Genomic DNA, 15687 nt, shown 5'->3' on the forward strand with positions numbered 1-15687 from the left:
ACTTCTCATCCATATCCAAATGCTCAACTCTCGTCCTAAAAATAATTTCCTTCCCACGCTTTTCCAAAACACGCTTCATCTCATCTCTCGCTCCTCTGAGTTGATCACTAACATCAATTCCTTTCATACTCATTTTATGTAACCACTCAATCCTCATATTTAAATCTTTAAATCTGCCTCTTTCAATTGCTGCTTTTTTATAACCCCACCTCCTAAAAAAATTCTTAATTTCCACTTTCACCCAATCCCACCATACAGTCACATCCACAAAATTATTTTTCCTAGACCTCCACCATTCATACTTACTTTCGAAGTCTCTCATAACCCTAACATCCTCTAACAACCTAACATTTAGCTTCCATACCCCAACACCATGCACCATTTTTTTATCACCTTCAAACATACCCCACAAACATTCATGGTCTGTGAAAGAAAAAACATGCTGTTTAAAAAATTTACACACCAAACCTCTATTTGTATACAGCATGCGGTCAATCCTGGACACTATTCCTCCCCTATCAGCTCTATATGTGGCCGGTGGTGGCTTACTCAAAAATTCCGCTGCATCTAAAAAAGAAAAATCAGATGTAATTTGATTAAGGACCTTACCCGTGACATCAATTTCCCCTTCAGAAACACAATTGAAATCACCAACTAATAATATTGGAATCCTTCCAGGCAAAAATAAACGTATTTTCTCTAATAGTGCTAACCTATCCCCTTTGTTAATTGGACAATACACGTTAACAATTTTCACCCTCCACCCTCTCCCCTTAACCACTGCCATTATACAACGACCTGGCTCCACCACCATATAATTTTCAAAACTTAAATCCCTATTCCCCAACAAAATCCCCACACCATCATTTTTGTTTGTCATTGAACCTGACCAAATACTATGCCCATATACCCAGTCCTTTTCAGGAGGTGACTCTTCAATTCCGCACTCTTGCAGACAGTAAATATTTGCTCCAAGATTTTTTAGTTCTTCCAGTATAGCCAATCTTCTAGGCTTAGATTTTATAAGCCTTACATTTATTGACAGTACACTACAGCCCACGTTGGAGCCCATTTTTTAACCATATTCGGTAAAAAAGAACATACCCCCCACCGAAGAGTCAACCTTTCTCGTCTTGAAACTCGATTCCTGATGTTAAGCAGAGAATGCTGGCCCCCTCCTCCAAAAAAGACCTCCTAGGAGAGGCACTGTAGCTCTCGGGATAGCTCCTATCACTTAAGGGGCTGATGCTCCCAATACTGGCAGGTGAAAAATCTGGCCGGAACTTCTTTGCAGAAGACACATCAGAGTCCTCATCAGGGGGCCTCACCACAGCCCCGGTGAAGTCACCCTGGCCACCACCACCTTCATGAATTGCCTCTGAGCTTTCCAAAGCCAACACCGGCGTTGTGGAGAGTGAACCGCTCACTTCTCCCTCACCACTCATATCAAGCAGAATTGACATATCTGCAGGCTCTATCTCAACAGCGCTTCCACCAGCAGGATCGGGTGCTTGCTCCATCTCTTCCATGAAGTCCCTTACTGCCTCGATCGCCTCACCAATAGTGGCGGCAGTAGTAGGACGTGGGGACACGGCCTCTGCATATGACCTGGAACGATGGGGACAGTCCTTGAAAGCGTGTCCCTCCTCGCCACATGCATTACAAACCATGGAGTTAGTACACTCCATTGCCAGATGACCCTCTTTATTGCATTTCCCACAAAACTTCTCCACCGTGCAGTCCTCTTGGTAGTGTCCAAAGGATTTACACTTCCTGCAAAAACGCGGAGCACCAGGAAAAAACATATACCCTCTATCCCTCCCGATGGCAAAACTGAGGGGAGGGTAGTGGATACCCCCAGGTCCCTGGGGGTCCTCCTGGAACCGAACAAAAAACTTGTGTTTGCCAGTCCACAAGCCCACCTCATTCCTCACCTTGTGTGAGTAGGACACATAGCTGCAATGAAGGTTCAGGAATCTAGTAATGTCCTCCACATCCACAAGGGGGTTGTGCATAAACACAACAACTGGCACTTCCCCCTTAGTATACAATACCGTGAATGTAAGCCCATCAAGAGCCGGATGATCCAAGGCTTGCTGATCCTTTAGAGTCTTGAAAAGATTCTGGCAAGCTGCCATACGATCAAGGACTAAAACGTACCGGCCATTCTTTGGGAACTCCTGTAGGCAAATGATGTCTCCACGACCAACATTCAAAATCTTGAAGATGACGACTTCCACCAAGAACCGCAGGTTAAAGAAATTCCTCTTCGACTCCTCAATATCAATGCGAAAAGCATTTTTGACCCGAATATCATCGGTCCCGGCATATCGAATCTTGACGCCCATTATCACCTCTCGTTTCCTCTGGACCCCCCCCAATAGCAGCAGGCAGCTTAAGCCACCTAAGTGGCGATGCTGCAAGGCCGAGGGGGAGACACTATAGGATCCTTCTGACCAGATACAAGATCTAAGCCAAAAGGCCGAGAAGCGATAACCAGAATTGGTTTCAAACTACGGAGCCACCCAAGGATCCTGAAAAGTCCATTTGTGGGGATGAGCTCCTGGACTCCCGTTAAGAAGACATGTTGTCAACCTCTAGATCCCTTACATGCCTGCACTTTTCGGCTTGCTGCTGCTGCAATCCACGCGTTTTAGATCTGCATAACTCCACCTCTTTAAACACAGCACCTTCACCCCCTGCTGTTCCCACCCGCCTCAACACCGTTGGAAGGGAGGAGAACCAATTAAGGCAGGGGGTGGGGTGGAACGAGCAGCTGTCTACCCTTAGCAGGAGGGCTCCTGATTACATACCTCTCCTGCTGCTGCTGCTGGCTGTCCAGCAGCAGACTGAAGGTGGCTGCTGCTGTGCACAGGTATATAAAGGCTCAGAGCCTATTATGACACGCGCAGCCAACGTTCCATTGCCACATTCCATCTACTGCAGGCAGGATACCTGGCTGGCTGAATGTCGCTGAGAAGCTCACAGAGACCGCCATAAGCAACAGTTTAACAGAATGCCACAGACTAATCAACCAAACTTTTTGGGTTGGGTTCTCTTTTATAGTCTGCAGGCATTAAATGAAAGAAGTCAGTGTTCCAGCAGAAGGAGACAACGTTTCAGAAAAGGCATTGTAGCAAACCAAAAAAGAAATTTTAAGTGCAGCAGAGTAACCAGCGCACATACCTGTTAGCTCAGGTGAGTTTAAAAGGCTGCTGTTGATAACAAGGGCATTTGCTAAATAGATGGTGTGTGTGCAACAATATACTGAAAGGTCAATTATATTGTGCAGCTTATCTCACCACCTGTAGTTATTTAGGTGAAAGCTCCAAAATGCTTGCCTAATATGTCTGTTTATCCAAAAGGAAGTAAAAAGGGAGAGCTAGAAAGATAGCATTGCATCACATTACATGGCAATGCAATGCACAGTTGCTGAAGTTGAACCAAAATGAGCTTGTAATCTGGCTTCTGCAACTTTGAACATGAAAAATCCAATGAGGAGAAGAAAAGCAAAGCCAAAGAGTCCATCCCAAAATCCGACAAACAAGCAAAATGAACAAAAAACATTGAATTCAATTCTTTCTGATTTTAGAAACTGCATTAAAGAAGGGGTGCACCGGTCCTGGAGATACTGCAATACCAGGTCAATGCGTGGAGTGGACAGAGCAAGCTCTTTTTCCATCTCCCTGTTCTAAAAATCCATTTAATATATGGTCCCCAGATAGGGGACGTATCAGATATTAAACTGATAAGAACAGATACTACACTTGATCTTAGCCAAAAGGCCGAGAAGCGATAACCAGAATTGGTTTCAAACTACGGAGCCACCCAAGGATCCTGAAAAGTCCATTTGTGGAGATGAGCTCCTGGACTCCCGTTAAGAAGACATGTTGTCAACCTCTAGATCCCTTACATGCCTGCACTTTTCGGCTTGCTGCTGCTGCAATCCACGCGTTTTAGATCTGCATAACTCCACCTCTTTAAACACAGCACCTTCACCCCCTGCTGTTCCCACCCGCCTCAACACCGTTGGAAGGGAGGAGAACCAATTAAGGCGGGGGGTGGGGTGGAACGAGCAGCTGTCTACCCTTAGCAGGAGGGCTCCTGATTACATACCTCTCCTGCTGCTGCTGCTGCTGGCTGTCCAGCAGCAGACTGAAGGTGGCTGCTGCTGTGCACAGGTATATAAAGGCTCAGAGCCTATTATGACACGCGCAGCCAGCGTTCCATTGCCACATTCCATCTATTGCAGGCAGGATACCTGGCTGGCTGAATGTCGCTGAGAAGCTCACAGAGACCGCCATAAGCAACAGTTTAACAGAATGCCACAGACTAATCAACCAAACTTTTTGGGTTGGGTTCTCTTTTATAGTCTGCAGGCATTAAATGAAAGAAGTCAGTGTTCCAGCAGAAGGAGACAACGTATCAGAAAAGGCATTGTAGCAAACCAAAAAAGAAATTTTAAGCGCAGCAGAGTAACCAGCGCACATACCTGTTAGCTCAGGTGAGTTTAAAAGGCTGCTGTTGATAACAAGGGCATTTGCTAAATAGATGGTGTGTGTGCAACAATAAACTGAAAGGTCAATTATATTGTGCAGCTTATCTCACCACCTGTAGTTATTTAGGTGAAAGCTCCAAAATGCTTGCCTAATATGTCTGTTTATCCAAAAGGAAGTAAAAAGGGAGAGCTAGAAAGATAGCATTGCATCACATTACATGGCAATGCAATGCACAGTTGCTGAAGTTGAACCAAAATGAGCTTGTAATCTGGCTTCTGCAACTTTGAACATGAAAAATCCAATGAGGAGAAGAAAAGCAAAGCCAAAGAGTCCATCCCAAAATCCGACAAACAAGCAAAATGAACAAAAAACATTGAATTCAATTCTTTCTGATTTTAGAAACTGCATTAAAGAAGGGGTGCACCGGTCCTGGAGATACTGCAATACCAGGTCAATGCGTGGAGTGGACAGAGCAAGCTCTTTTTCCATCTCCCTGTTCTAAAAATCCATTTAATATATGGTCCCCAGATAGGGGACGTATCAGATATTAAACTGATAAGAACAGATACTACACTTGATCTTAGCCAAAAGGCCGAGAAGCGATAACCAGAATTGGTTTCAAACTACGGAGCCACCCAAGGATCCTGAAAAGTCCATTTGTGGAGATGAGCTCCTGGACTCCCGTTAAGAAGACATGTTGTCAACCTCTAGATCCCTTACATGCCTGCACTTTTCGGCTTGCTGCTGCTGCAATCCACGCGTTTTAGATCTGCATAACTCCACCTCTTTAAACACAGCACCTTCACCCCCTGCTGTTCCCACCCGCCTCAACACCGTTGGAAGGGAGGAGAACCAATTAAGGCGGGGGGTGGGGTGGAACGAGCAGCTGTCTACCCTTAGCAGGAGGGCTCCTGATTACATACCTCTCCTGCTGCTGCTGCTGCTGGCTGTCCAGCAGCAGACTGAAGGTGGCTGCTGCTGTGCACAGGTATATAAAGGCTCAGAGCCTATTATGACACGCGCAGCCAGCGTTCCATTGCCACATTCCATCTACTGCAGGCAGGATACCTGGCTGGCTGAATGTCGCTGAGAAGCTCACAGAGACCGCCATAAGCAACAGTTTAACAGAATGCCACAGACTAATCAACCAAACTTTTTGGGTTGGGTTCTCTTTTATAGTCTGCAGGCATTAAATGAAAGAAGTCAGTGTTCCAGCAGAAGGAGACAACGTTTCAGAAAAGGCATTGTAGCAAACCAAAAAAGAAATTTTAAGCGCAGCAGAGTAACCAGCGCACATACCTGTTAGCTCAGGTGAGTTTAAAAGGCTGCTGTTGATAACAAGGGCATTTGCTAAATAGATGGTGTGTGTGCAACAATATACTGAAAGGTCAATTATATTGTGCAGCTTATCTCACCACCTGTAGTTATTTAGGTGAAAGCTCCAAAATGCTTGCCTAATATGTCTGTTTATCCAAAAGGAAGTAAAAAGGGAGAGCTAGAAAGATAGCATTGCATCACATTACATGGCAATGCAATGCACAGTTGCTGAAGTTGAACCAAAATGAGCTTGTAATCTGGCTTCTGCAACTTTGAACATGAAAAATCCAATGAGGAGAAGAAAAGCAAAGCCAAAGAGTCCATCCCAAAATCCGACAAACAAGCAAAATGAACAAAAAACATTGAATTCAATTCTTTCTGATTTTAGAAACTGCATTAAAGAAGGGGTGCACCGGTCCTGGAGATACTGCAATACCAGGTCAATGCGTGGAGTGGACAGAGCAAGCTCTTTTTCCATCTCCCTGTTCTAAAAATCCATTTAATATATGGTCCCCAGATAGGGGACGTATCAGATATTAAACTGATAAGAACAGATACTACACTTGATCTTAGCCAAAAGGCCGAGAAGCGATAACCAGAATTGGTTTCAAACTACGGAGCCACCCAAGGATCCTGAAAAGTCCATTTGTGGAGATGAGCTCCTGGACTCCCGTTAAGAAGACATGTTGTCAACCTCTAGATCCCTTACATGCCTGCACTTTTCGGCTTGCTGCTGCTGCAATCCACGCGTTTTAGATCTGCATAACTCCACCTCTTTAAACACAGCACCTTCACCCCCTGCTGTTCCCACCCGCCTCAACACCGTTGGAAGGGAGGAGAACCAATTAAGGCGGGGGGTGGGGTGGAACGAGCAGCTGTCTACCCTTAGCAGGAGGGCTCCTGATTACATACCTCTCCTGCTGCTGCTGCTGCTGGCTGTCCAGCAGCAGACTGAAGGTGGCTGCTGCTGTGCACAGGTATATAAAGGCTCAGAGCCTATTATGACACGCGCAGCCAGCGTTCCATTGCCACATTCCATCTACTGCAGGCAGGATACCTGGCTGGCTGAATGTCGCTGAGAAGCTCACAGAGACCGCCATAAGCAACAGTTTAACAGAATGCCACAGACTAATCAACCAAACTTTTTGGGTTGGGTTCTCTTTTATAGTCTGCAGGCAATAAATGAAAGAAGTCAGTGGTCCAGCAGAAGGAGACAACGTTTCAGAAAAGGCATTGTAGCAAACCAAAAAAGAAATTTTAAGCGCAGCAGAGTAACCAGCGCACATACCTGTTAGCTCAGGTGAGTTTAAAAGGCTGCTGTTGATAACAAGGGCATTTGCTAAATAGATGGTGTGTGTGCAACAATATACTGAAAGGTCAATTATATTGTGCAGTTTATCTCACCACCTGTAGTTATTTAGGTGAAAGCTCCAAAATGCTTGCCTAATATGTCTGTTTATCCAAAAGGAAGTAAAAAGGGAGAGCTAGAAAGATAGCATTGCATCACATTACATGGCAATGCAATGCACAGTTGCTGAAGTTGAACTAAAATGAGCTTGTAATCTGGCTTCTGCAACTTTGAACATGAAAAATCCAATGAGGAGAAGAAAAGCAAAGCCAAAGAGTCCATCCCAAAATCCGACAAACAAGCAAAATGAACAAAAAACATTGAATTCAATTCTTTCTGATTTTAGAAACTGCATTAAAGAAGGGGTGCACCGGTCCTGGAGATACTGCAATACCAGGTCAATGCGTGGAGTGGACAGAGCAAGCTCTTTTTCCATCTCCCTGTTCTAAAAATCCATTTAATATATGGTCCCCAGATAGGGGACGTATCAGATATTAAACTGATAAGAACAGATACTACACTTGATCTTAGCCAAAAGGCTGAGAAGCGATAACCAGAATTGGTTTCAAACTACGGAGCCACCCAAGGATCCTGAAAAGTCCATTTGTGGAGATGAGCTCCTGGACTCCCGTTAAGAAGACATGTTGTCAACCTCTAGATCCCTTACATGCCTGCACTTTTCGGCTTGCTGCTGCTGCAATCCACGCGTTTTAGATCTGCATAACTCCACCTCTTTAAACACAGCACCTTCACCCCCTGCTGTTCCCACCCGCCTCAACACCGTTGGAAGGGAGGAGAACCAATTAAGGCGGGGGGTGGGGTGGAACGAGCAGCTGTCTACCCTTAGCAGGAGGGCTCCTGATTACATACCTCTCCTGCTGCTGCTGCTGCTGGCTGTCCAGCAGCAGACTGAAGGTGGCTGCTGCTGTGCACAGGTATATAAAGGCTCAGAGCCTATTATGACACGCGCAGCCAGCGTTCCATTGCCACATTCCATCTACTGCAGGCAGGATACCTGGCTGGCTGAATGTCGCTGAGAAGCTCACAGAGACCGCCATAAGCAACAGTTTAACAGAATGCCACAGACTAATCAACCAAACTTTTTGGGTTGGGTTCTCTTTTATAGTCTGCAGGCATTAAATGAAAGAAATCAGTGTTCCAGCAGAAGGAGACAACGTTTCAGAAAAGGCATTGTAGCAAACCAAAAAAGAAATTTTAAGCGCAGCAGAGTAACCAGCGCACATACCTGTTAGCTCAGGTGAGTTTAAAAGGCTGCTGTTGATAACAAGGGCATTTGCTAAATAGATGGTGTGTGTGCAACAATATACTGAAAGGTCAATTATATTGTGCAGCTTATGTCAACACCTGTAGTTATTTAGGTGAAAGCTCCAAAATGCTTGCCTAATATGTCTGTTTATTAAAAAGGAAGTAAAAAGGGAGAGCTAGAAAGATAGCATTGCATCATATTACATGGCAATGCAATGCACAGTTGCTGAAGTTGAACCAAAATGAGCTTGTAATCTGGCTTCTGCAACTTTGAACATGAAAAATCCAATGAGGAGAAGAAAAGCAAAGCCAAAGAGTCCATCCCAAAATCCGACAAACAAGCAAAATGAACAAAAAACATTGAATTCAATTCTTTCTGATTTTAGAAACTGCATTAAAGAAGGGGTGCACCGGTCCTGGAGATACTGCAATACCAGGTCAATGCGTGGAGTGGACAGAGCAAGCTCTTTTTCCATCTCCCTGTTCTAAAAATCCATTTAATATATGGTCCCCAGATAGGGGACGTATCAGATATTAAACTGATAAGAACAGATACTACACTTGATCTTAGCCAAAAGGCCGAGAAGCGATAACCAGAATTGGTTTCAAACTACGGAGCCACCCAAGGATCCTGAAAAGTCCATTTGTGGAGATGAGCTCCTGGACTCCCGTTAAGAAGACATGTTGTCAACCTCTAGATCCCTTACATGCCTGCACTTTTCGGCTTGCTGCTGCTGCAATCCACGCGTTTTAGATCTGCATAACTCCACCTCTTTAAACACAGCACCTTCACCCCCTGCTGTTCCCACCCGCCTCAACACCGTTGGAAGGGAGGAGAACCAATTAAGGCGGGGGGTGGGGTGGAACGAGCAGCTGTCTACCCTTAGCAGGAGGGCTCCTGATTACATACCTCTCCTGCTGCTGCTGCTGCTGGCTGTCCAGCAGCAGACTGAAGGTGGCTGCTGCTGTGCACAGGTATATAAAGGCTCAGAGCCTATTATGACACGCGCAGCCAGCGTTCCATTGCCACATTCCATCTACTGCAGGCAGGATACCTGGCTGGCTGAATGTCGCTGAGAAGCTCACAGAGACCGCCATAAGCAACAGTTTAACAGAATGCCACAGACTAATCAACCAAACTTTTTGGGTTGGGTTCTCTTTTATAGTCTGCAGGCATTAAATGAAAGAAGTCAGTGTTCCAGCAGAAGGAGACAACGTTTCAGAAAAGGCATTGTAACAAACCAAAAAAGAAATTTTAAGCGCAGCAGAGTAAGCAGCGCACATACCTGTTAGCTCAGGTGAGTTTAAAAGGCTGCTGTTGATAACAAGGGCATTTGCTAAATAGATGGTGTGTGTGCATCAATATACTGAAAGGTCAATTATATTGTGCAGCTTATCTCACCACCTGTAGTTATTTAGGTGAAAGCTCCAAAATGCTTGCCTAATATGTCTGTTTATCCAAAAGGAAGTAAAAAGGGAGAGCTAGAAAGATAGCATTGCATCACATTACATGGCAATGCAATGCACAGTTGCTGAAGTTGAACCAAAATGAGCTTGTAATCTGGCTTCTGCAACTTTGAACATGAAAAATCCAATGAGGAGAAGAAAAGCAAAGCCAAAGAGTCCATCCCAAAATCCGACAAACAAGCAAAATGAACAAAAAACATTGAATTCAATTCTTTCTGATTTTAGAAACTGCATTAAAGAAGGGGTGCACCGGTCCTGGAGATACTGCAATACCAGGTCAATGCGTGGAGTGGACAGAGCAAGCTCTTTTTCCATCTCCCTGTTCTAAAAATCCATTTAATATATGGTCCCCAGATAGGGGACGTATCAGATATTAAACTGATAAGAACAGATACTACACTTGATCTTAGCCAAAAGGCCGAGAAGCGATAACCAGAATTGGTTTCAAACTACGGAGCCACCCAAGGATCCTGAAAAGTCCATTTGTGGAGATGAGCTCCTGGACTCCCGTTAAGAAGACATGCTGTCAACCTCTAGATCCCTTACATGCCTGCACTTTTCGGCTTGCTGCTGCTGCAATCCACGCGTTTTAGATCTGCATAACTCCACCTCTTTAAACACAGCACCTTCACCCCCTGCTGTTCCCTCCCGCCTCAACACCGTTGGAAGGGAGGAGAACCAATTAAGGCGGGGGGTGGGGTGGAACGAGCAGCTGTCTACCCTTAGCAGGAGGGCTCCTGATTACATACCTCTCCTGCTGCTGCTGCTGCTGGCTGTCCAGCAGCAGACTGAAGGTGGCTGCTGCTGTGCACAGGTATATAAAGGCTCAGAGCCTATTATGACACGCGCAGCCAGCGTTCCATTGCCACATTCCATCTACTGCAGGCAGGATACCTGGCTGGCTGAATGTCGCTGAGAAGCTCACAGAGACCGCCATAAGCAACAGTTTAACAGAATGCCACAGACTAATCAACCAAACTTTTTGGGTTGGGTTCTCTTTTATAGTCTGCAGGCATTAAATGGAAGAAGTCAGTGTTCCAGCAGAAGGAGACAACGTTTCAGAAAAGGCATTGTAGCAAACCAAAAAAGAAATTTTAAGCGCAGCAGAGTAACCAGCGCACATACCTGTTAGCTCAGGTGAGTTTAAAAGGCTGCTGTTGATAACAAGGGCATTTGCTAAATAGATGGTGTGTGTGCAACAATATACTGAAAGGTCAATTATATTGTGCAGCTTATCTCACCACCTGTAGTTATTTAGGTGAAAGCTCCAAAATGCTTGCCTAATATGTCTGTTTATCCAAAAGGAAGTAAAAAGGGAGAGCTAGAAAGATAGCATTGCATCACATTACATGGCAATGCAATGCACAGTTGCTGATGTTGAACCAAAATGAGCTTGTAATCTGGCTTCTGCAACTTTGAACATGAAAAATCCAATGAGGAGAAGAAAAGCAAAGCCAAAGAGTCCATCCCAAAATCCGACAAACAAGCAAAATGAACAAAAAACATTGAATTCAATTCTTTCTGATTTTAGAAACTGCATTAAAGAAGGGGTGCACCGGTCCTGGAGATACTGCAATACCAGGTCAATGCGTGGAGTGGACAGAGCAAGCTCTTTTTCCATCTCCCTGTTCTAAAAATCCATTTAATATATGGTCCCCAGATAGGGGACGTATCAGATATTAAACTGATAAGAACAGATACTACACTTGATCTTAGCCAAAAGGCCGAGAAGCGATAACCAGAATTGGTTTCAAACTACGGAGCCACCCAAGGATCCTGAAAAGTCCATTTGTGGAGATGAGCTCCTGGACTCCCGTTAAGAAGACATGTCAACCTCTAGATCCCTTACATGCCTGCACTTTTCGGCTTGCTGCTGCTGCAATCCACGCGTTTTAGATCTGCATAACTCCACCTCTTTAAACACAGCACCTTCACCCCCTGCTGTTCCCACCCGCCTCAACACCGTTGGAAGGGAGGAGAACCAATTAAGGCGGGGGGTGGGGTGGAACGAGCAGCTGTCTACCCTTAGCAGGAGGGCTCCTGATTACATACCTCTCCTGCTGCTGCTGCTGCTGGCTGTCCAGCAGCAGACTGAAGGTGGCTGCTGCTGTGCACAGGTATATAAAGGCTCAGAGCCTATTATGACACGCGCAGCCAGCGTTCCATTGCCACATTCCATCTACTGCAGGCAGGATACCTGGCTGGCTGAATGTCGCTGAGAAGCTCACAGAGACCGCCATAAGCAACAGTTTAACAGAATGCCACAGACTAATCAACCAAACTTTTTGGGTTGGGTTCTCTTTTATAGTCTGCAGGCATTAAATGAAAGAAGTCAGTGTTCCAGCAGAAGGAGACAACGTTTCAGAAAAGGCATTGTAGCAAACCAAAAAAGAAATTTTAAGCGCAGCAGAGTAACCAGCACACATACCTGTTAGCTCAGGTGAGTTTAAAAGGCTGCTGTTGATAACAAGGGCATTTGCTAAATAGATGGTGTGTGTGCAACAATATACTGAAAGGTCAATTATATTGTGCAGCTTATCTCACCACCTGTAGTTATTTAGGTGAAAGCTCCAAAATGCTTGCCTAATATGTCTGTTTATCCAAAAGGAAGTAAAAAGGGAGAGCTAGAAAGATAGCATTGCATCACATTACATGGCAATGCAATGCACAGTTGCTGAAGTTGAACCAAAATGAGCTTGTAATCTGGCTTCTGCAACTTTGAACATGAAAAATCCAATGAGGAGAAGAAAAGCAAAGCCAAAGAGTCCATCCCAAAATCCGACAAACAAGCAAAATGAACAAAAAACATTGAATTCAATTCTTTCTGATTTTAGAAACTGCATTAAAGAAGGGGTGCACCGGTCCTGGAGATACTGCAATACCAGGTCAATGCGTGGAGTGGACAGAGCAAGCTCTTTTTCCATCTCCCAGTTCTAAAAATCCATTTAATATATGGTCCCCAGATAGGGGACGTATCAGATATTAAACTGATAAGAACAGATACTACACTTGATCTTAGCCAAAAGGCCGAGAAGCGATAACCAGAATTGGTTTCAAACTACGGAGCCACCCAAGGATCCTGAAAAGTCCATTTGTGGAGATGAGCTCCTGGACTCCCGTTAAGAAGACATGTTGTCAACCTCTAGATCCCTTACATGCCTGCACTTTTCGGCTTGCTGCTGCTGCAATCCACGCGTTTTAGATCTGCATAACTCCACCTCTTTAAACACAGCACCTTCACCCCCTGCTGTTCCCACCCGCCTCAACACCGTTGGAAGGGAGGAGAACCAATTAAGGCGGGGGGTGGGGTGGAACGAGCAGCTGTCTACCCTTAGCAGGAGGGCTCCTGATTACATACCTCTCCTGCTGCTGCTGCTGCTGGCTGTCCAGCAGCAGACTGAAGGTGGCTGCTGCTGTGCACAGGTATATAAAGGCTCAGAGCCTATTATGACACGCGCAGCCAGCGTTCCATTGCCACATTCCATCTACTGCAGGCAGGATACCTGGCTGGCTGAATGTCGCTGAGAAGCTCACAGAGACCGCCATAAGCAACAGTTTAACAGAATGCCACAGACTAATCAACCAAACTTTTTGGGTTGGGTTCTCTTTTATAGTTTGCAGGCATTAAATGAAAGAAGTCAGTGTTCCAGCAGAGGGAGACAACGTTTCAGAAAAGGCATTGTAGCAAACCAAAAAAGAAATTTTAAGCGCAGCAGAGTAACCAGCGCACATACCTGTTAGCTCAGGTGAGTTTAAAAGGCTGCTGTTGATAACAAGGGCATTTGCTAAATAGATGGTGTGTGTGCAACAATATACTGAAAGGTCAATTATATTGTGCAGCTTATCTCACCACCTGTAGTTATTTAGGTGAAAGCTCCAAAATGCTTGCCTAATATGTCTGTTTATCCAAAAGGAAGTAAAAAGGGAGAGCTAGAAAGATAGCATTGCATCACATTACATGGCAATGCAATGCACAGTTGCTGAAGTTGAACCAAAATGAGCTTGTAATCTGGCTTCTGCAACTTTGAACATGAAAAATCCAATGAGGAGAAGAAAAGCAAAGCCAAAGAGTCCATCCCAAAATCCGACAAACAAGCAAAATGAACAAAAAACATTGAATTCAATTCTTTCTGATTTTAGAAACTGCATTAAAGAAGGGGTGCACCGGTCCTGGAGATACTGCAATACCAGGTCAATGCGTGGAGTGGACAGAGCAAGCTCTTTTTCCATCTCCCTGTTCTAAAAATCCATTTAATATATGGTCCCCAGATAGGGGACGTATCAGATATTAAACTGATAAGAACAGATACTACACTTGATCTTAGCCAAAAGGCCGAGAAGCGATAACCAGAATTGGTTTCAAACTACGGAGCCACCCAAGGATCCTGAAAAGTCCATTTGTGGAGATGAGCTCCTGGACTCCCGTTAAGAAGACATGTTGTCAACCTCTAGATCCCTTACATGCCTGCACTTTTCGGCTTGCTGCTGCTGCAATCCACGCGTTTTAGATCTGCATAACTCCACCTCTTTAAACACAGCACCTTCACCCCCTGCTGTTCCCACCCGCCTCAACACCGTTGGAAGGGAGGAGAACCAATTAAGGCGGGGGGTGGGGTGGAACGAGCAGCTGTCTACCCTTAGCAGGAGGGCTCCTGATTACATACCTCTCCTGCTGCTGCTGCTGCTGGCTGTCCAGCAGCAGACTGAAGGTGGCTGCTGCTGTGCACAGGTATATAAAGGCTCAGAGCCTATTATGACACGCGCAGCCAGCGTTCCATTGCCACATTCCATCTACTGCAGGCAGGATACCTGGCTGGCTGAATGTCGCTGAGAAGCTCACAGAGACCGCCATAAGCAACAGTTTAACAGAATGCCACAGACTAATCAACCAAACTTTTTGGGTTGGGTTCTCTTTTATAGTCTGCAGGCATTAAATGAAAGAAGTCAGTGTTCCAGCAGAAGGAGACAACGTTTCAGAAAAGGCATTGTAGCAAACCAAAAAAGAAATTTTAAGCGCAGCAGAGTAACCAGCGCACATACCTGTTAGCTCAGGTGAGTTTAAAAGGCTGCTGTTGATAACAAGGGCATTTGCTAAATAGATGGTGTGTGTGCAACAATATACTGAAAGGTCAATTATATTGTGCAGCTTATCTCACCACCTGTAGTTATTTAGGTGAAAGCTCCAAAATGCTTGCCTAATATGTCTGTTTATCCAAAAGGAAGTAAAAAGGGAGAGCTAGAAAGATAGCATTGCATCACATTACATGGCAATGCAATGCACAGTTGCTGAAGTTGAACCAAAATGAGCTTGTAATCTGGCTTCTGCAACTTTGAACATGAAAAATCCAATGAGGAGAAGAAAAGCAAAGCCAAAGAGTCCATCCCAAAATCCGACAAACAAGCAAAATGAACAAAAAACATTGAATTCAATTCTTTCTGATTTTAGAAACTGCATTAAAGAAGGGGTGCACCGGTCCTGGAGATACTGCAATACCAGGTCAATGCGTGGAGTGGACAGAGCAAGCTCTTTTTCCATCTCCCTGTTCTAAAAATCCATTTAATATATGGTCCCCAGATAGGGGACGTATCAGATATTAAACTGATAAGAACAGATACTACACTTGATCTTATCCAAAAGGCCGAGAAGCGATAACCAGAATTGGTTTCAAACTACGGAGCCACCCAAGGATCCTGAAAAGTCCATTTGTGGAGATGAGCTCCTGGACTCCCGTTAAGAAGACATGTTGTCAACCTCTAGATCCCTTACATGCCTGCACTTTTCGGCTTGCT

At 44.9% G+C, this 15687-nt stretch overlaps 10 non-coding genes across 10 annotated transcripts; all 10 read right to left on the reverse strand.

Annotated features, from left to right (window-relative positions):
* Positions 1-3606: 3606 nt before the first annotated feature.
* On the reverse strand, positions 3607-3797 carry LOC141224711 (U2 spliceosomal RNA). The gene has a single exon (XR_012292045.1). It is a non-coding gene; the product is annotated as a U2 spliceosomal RNA (small nuclear RNA).
* Positions 3798-4912: 1115 nt separating this feature from the next.
* LOC141224712 (U2 spliceosomal RNA) lies at positions 4913-5103 on the reverse strand. The gene has a single exon (XR_012292046.1). It is a non-coding gene; the product is annotated as a U2 spliceosomal RNA (small nuclear RNA).
* A 1115-nt stretch (positions 5104-6218) lies between these two features.
* LOC141224713 (U2 spliceosomal RNA) lies at positions 6219-6409 on the reverse strand. Its single transcript, XR_012292047.1, has one exon. It is a non-coding gene; the product is annotated as a U2 spliceosomal RNA (small nuclear RNA).
* A 1115-nt stretch (positions 6410-7524) lies between these two features.
* LOC141225035 (U2 spliceosomal RNA) lies at positions 7525-7715 on the reverse strand. Its single transcript, XR_012292361.1, has one exon. It is a non-coding gene; the product is annotated as a U2 spliceosomal RNA (small nuclear RNA).
* A 1115-nt stretch (positions 7716-8830) lies between these two features.
* LOC141224714 (U2 spliceosomal RNA) lies at positions 8831-9021 on the reverse strand. The gene has a single exon (XR_012292048.1). It is a non-coding gene; the product is annotated as a U2 spliceosomal RNA (small nuclear RNA).
* Positions 9022-10136: 1115 nt separating this feature from the next.
* LOC141224715 (U2 spliceosomal RNA) lies at positions 10137-10327 on the reverse strand. The gene has a single exon (XR_012292049.1). It is a non-coding gene; the product is annotated as a U2 spliceosomal RNA (small nuclear RNA).
* A 1115-nt stretch (positions 10328-11442) lies between these two features.
* Positions 11443-11633, reverse strand: LOC141224716 (U2 spliceosomal RNA). Its single transcript, XR_012292050.1, has one exon. It is a non-coding gene; the product is annotated as a U2 spliceosomal RNA (small nuclear RNA).
* Positions 11634-12745: 1112 nt separating this feature from the next.
* LOC141224594 (U2 spliceosomal RNA) lies at positions 12746-12936 on the reverse strand. Its single transcript, XR_012291930.1, has one exon. It is a non-coding gene; the product is annotated as a U2 spliceosomal RNA (small nuclear RNA).
* A 1115-nt stretch (positions 12937-14051) lies between these two features.
* On the reverse strand, positions 14052-14242 carry LOC141224717 (U2 spliceosomal RNA). Its single transcript, XR_012292051.1, has one exon. It is a non-coding gene; the product is annotated as a U2 spliceosomal RNA (small nuclear RNA).
* Positions 14243-15357: 1115 nt separating this feature from the next.
* LOC141224383 (U2 spliceosomal RNA) lies at positions 15358-15548 on the reverse strand. Its single transcript, XR_012291810.1, has one exon. It is a non-coding gene; the product is annotated as a U2 spliceosomal RNA (small nuclear RNA).
* Positions 15549-15687: the final 139 nt, after the last annotated feature.

This window comes from Phyllobates terribilis, unplaced genomic scaffold (assembly GCF_046119375.1).
Source record: "Phyllobates terribilis strain yellow unplaced genomic scaffold, ASM4611937v1 Scaffold_393__1_contigs__length_1774422, whole genome shotgun sequence".
Classification (NCBI taxonomy): Eukaryota; Metazoa; Chordata; class Amphibia; order Anura; family Dendrobatidae; genus Phyllobates; species Phyllobates terribilis.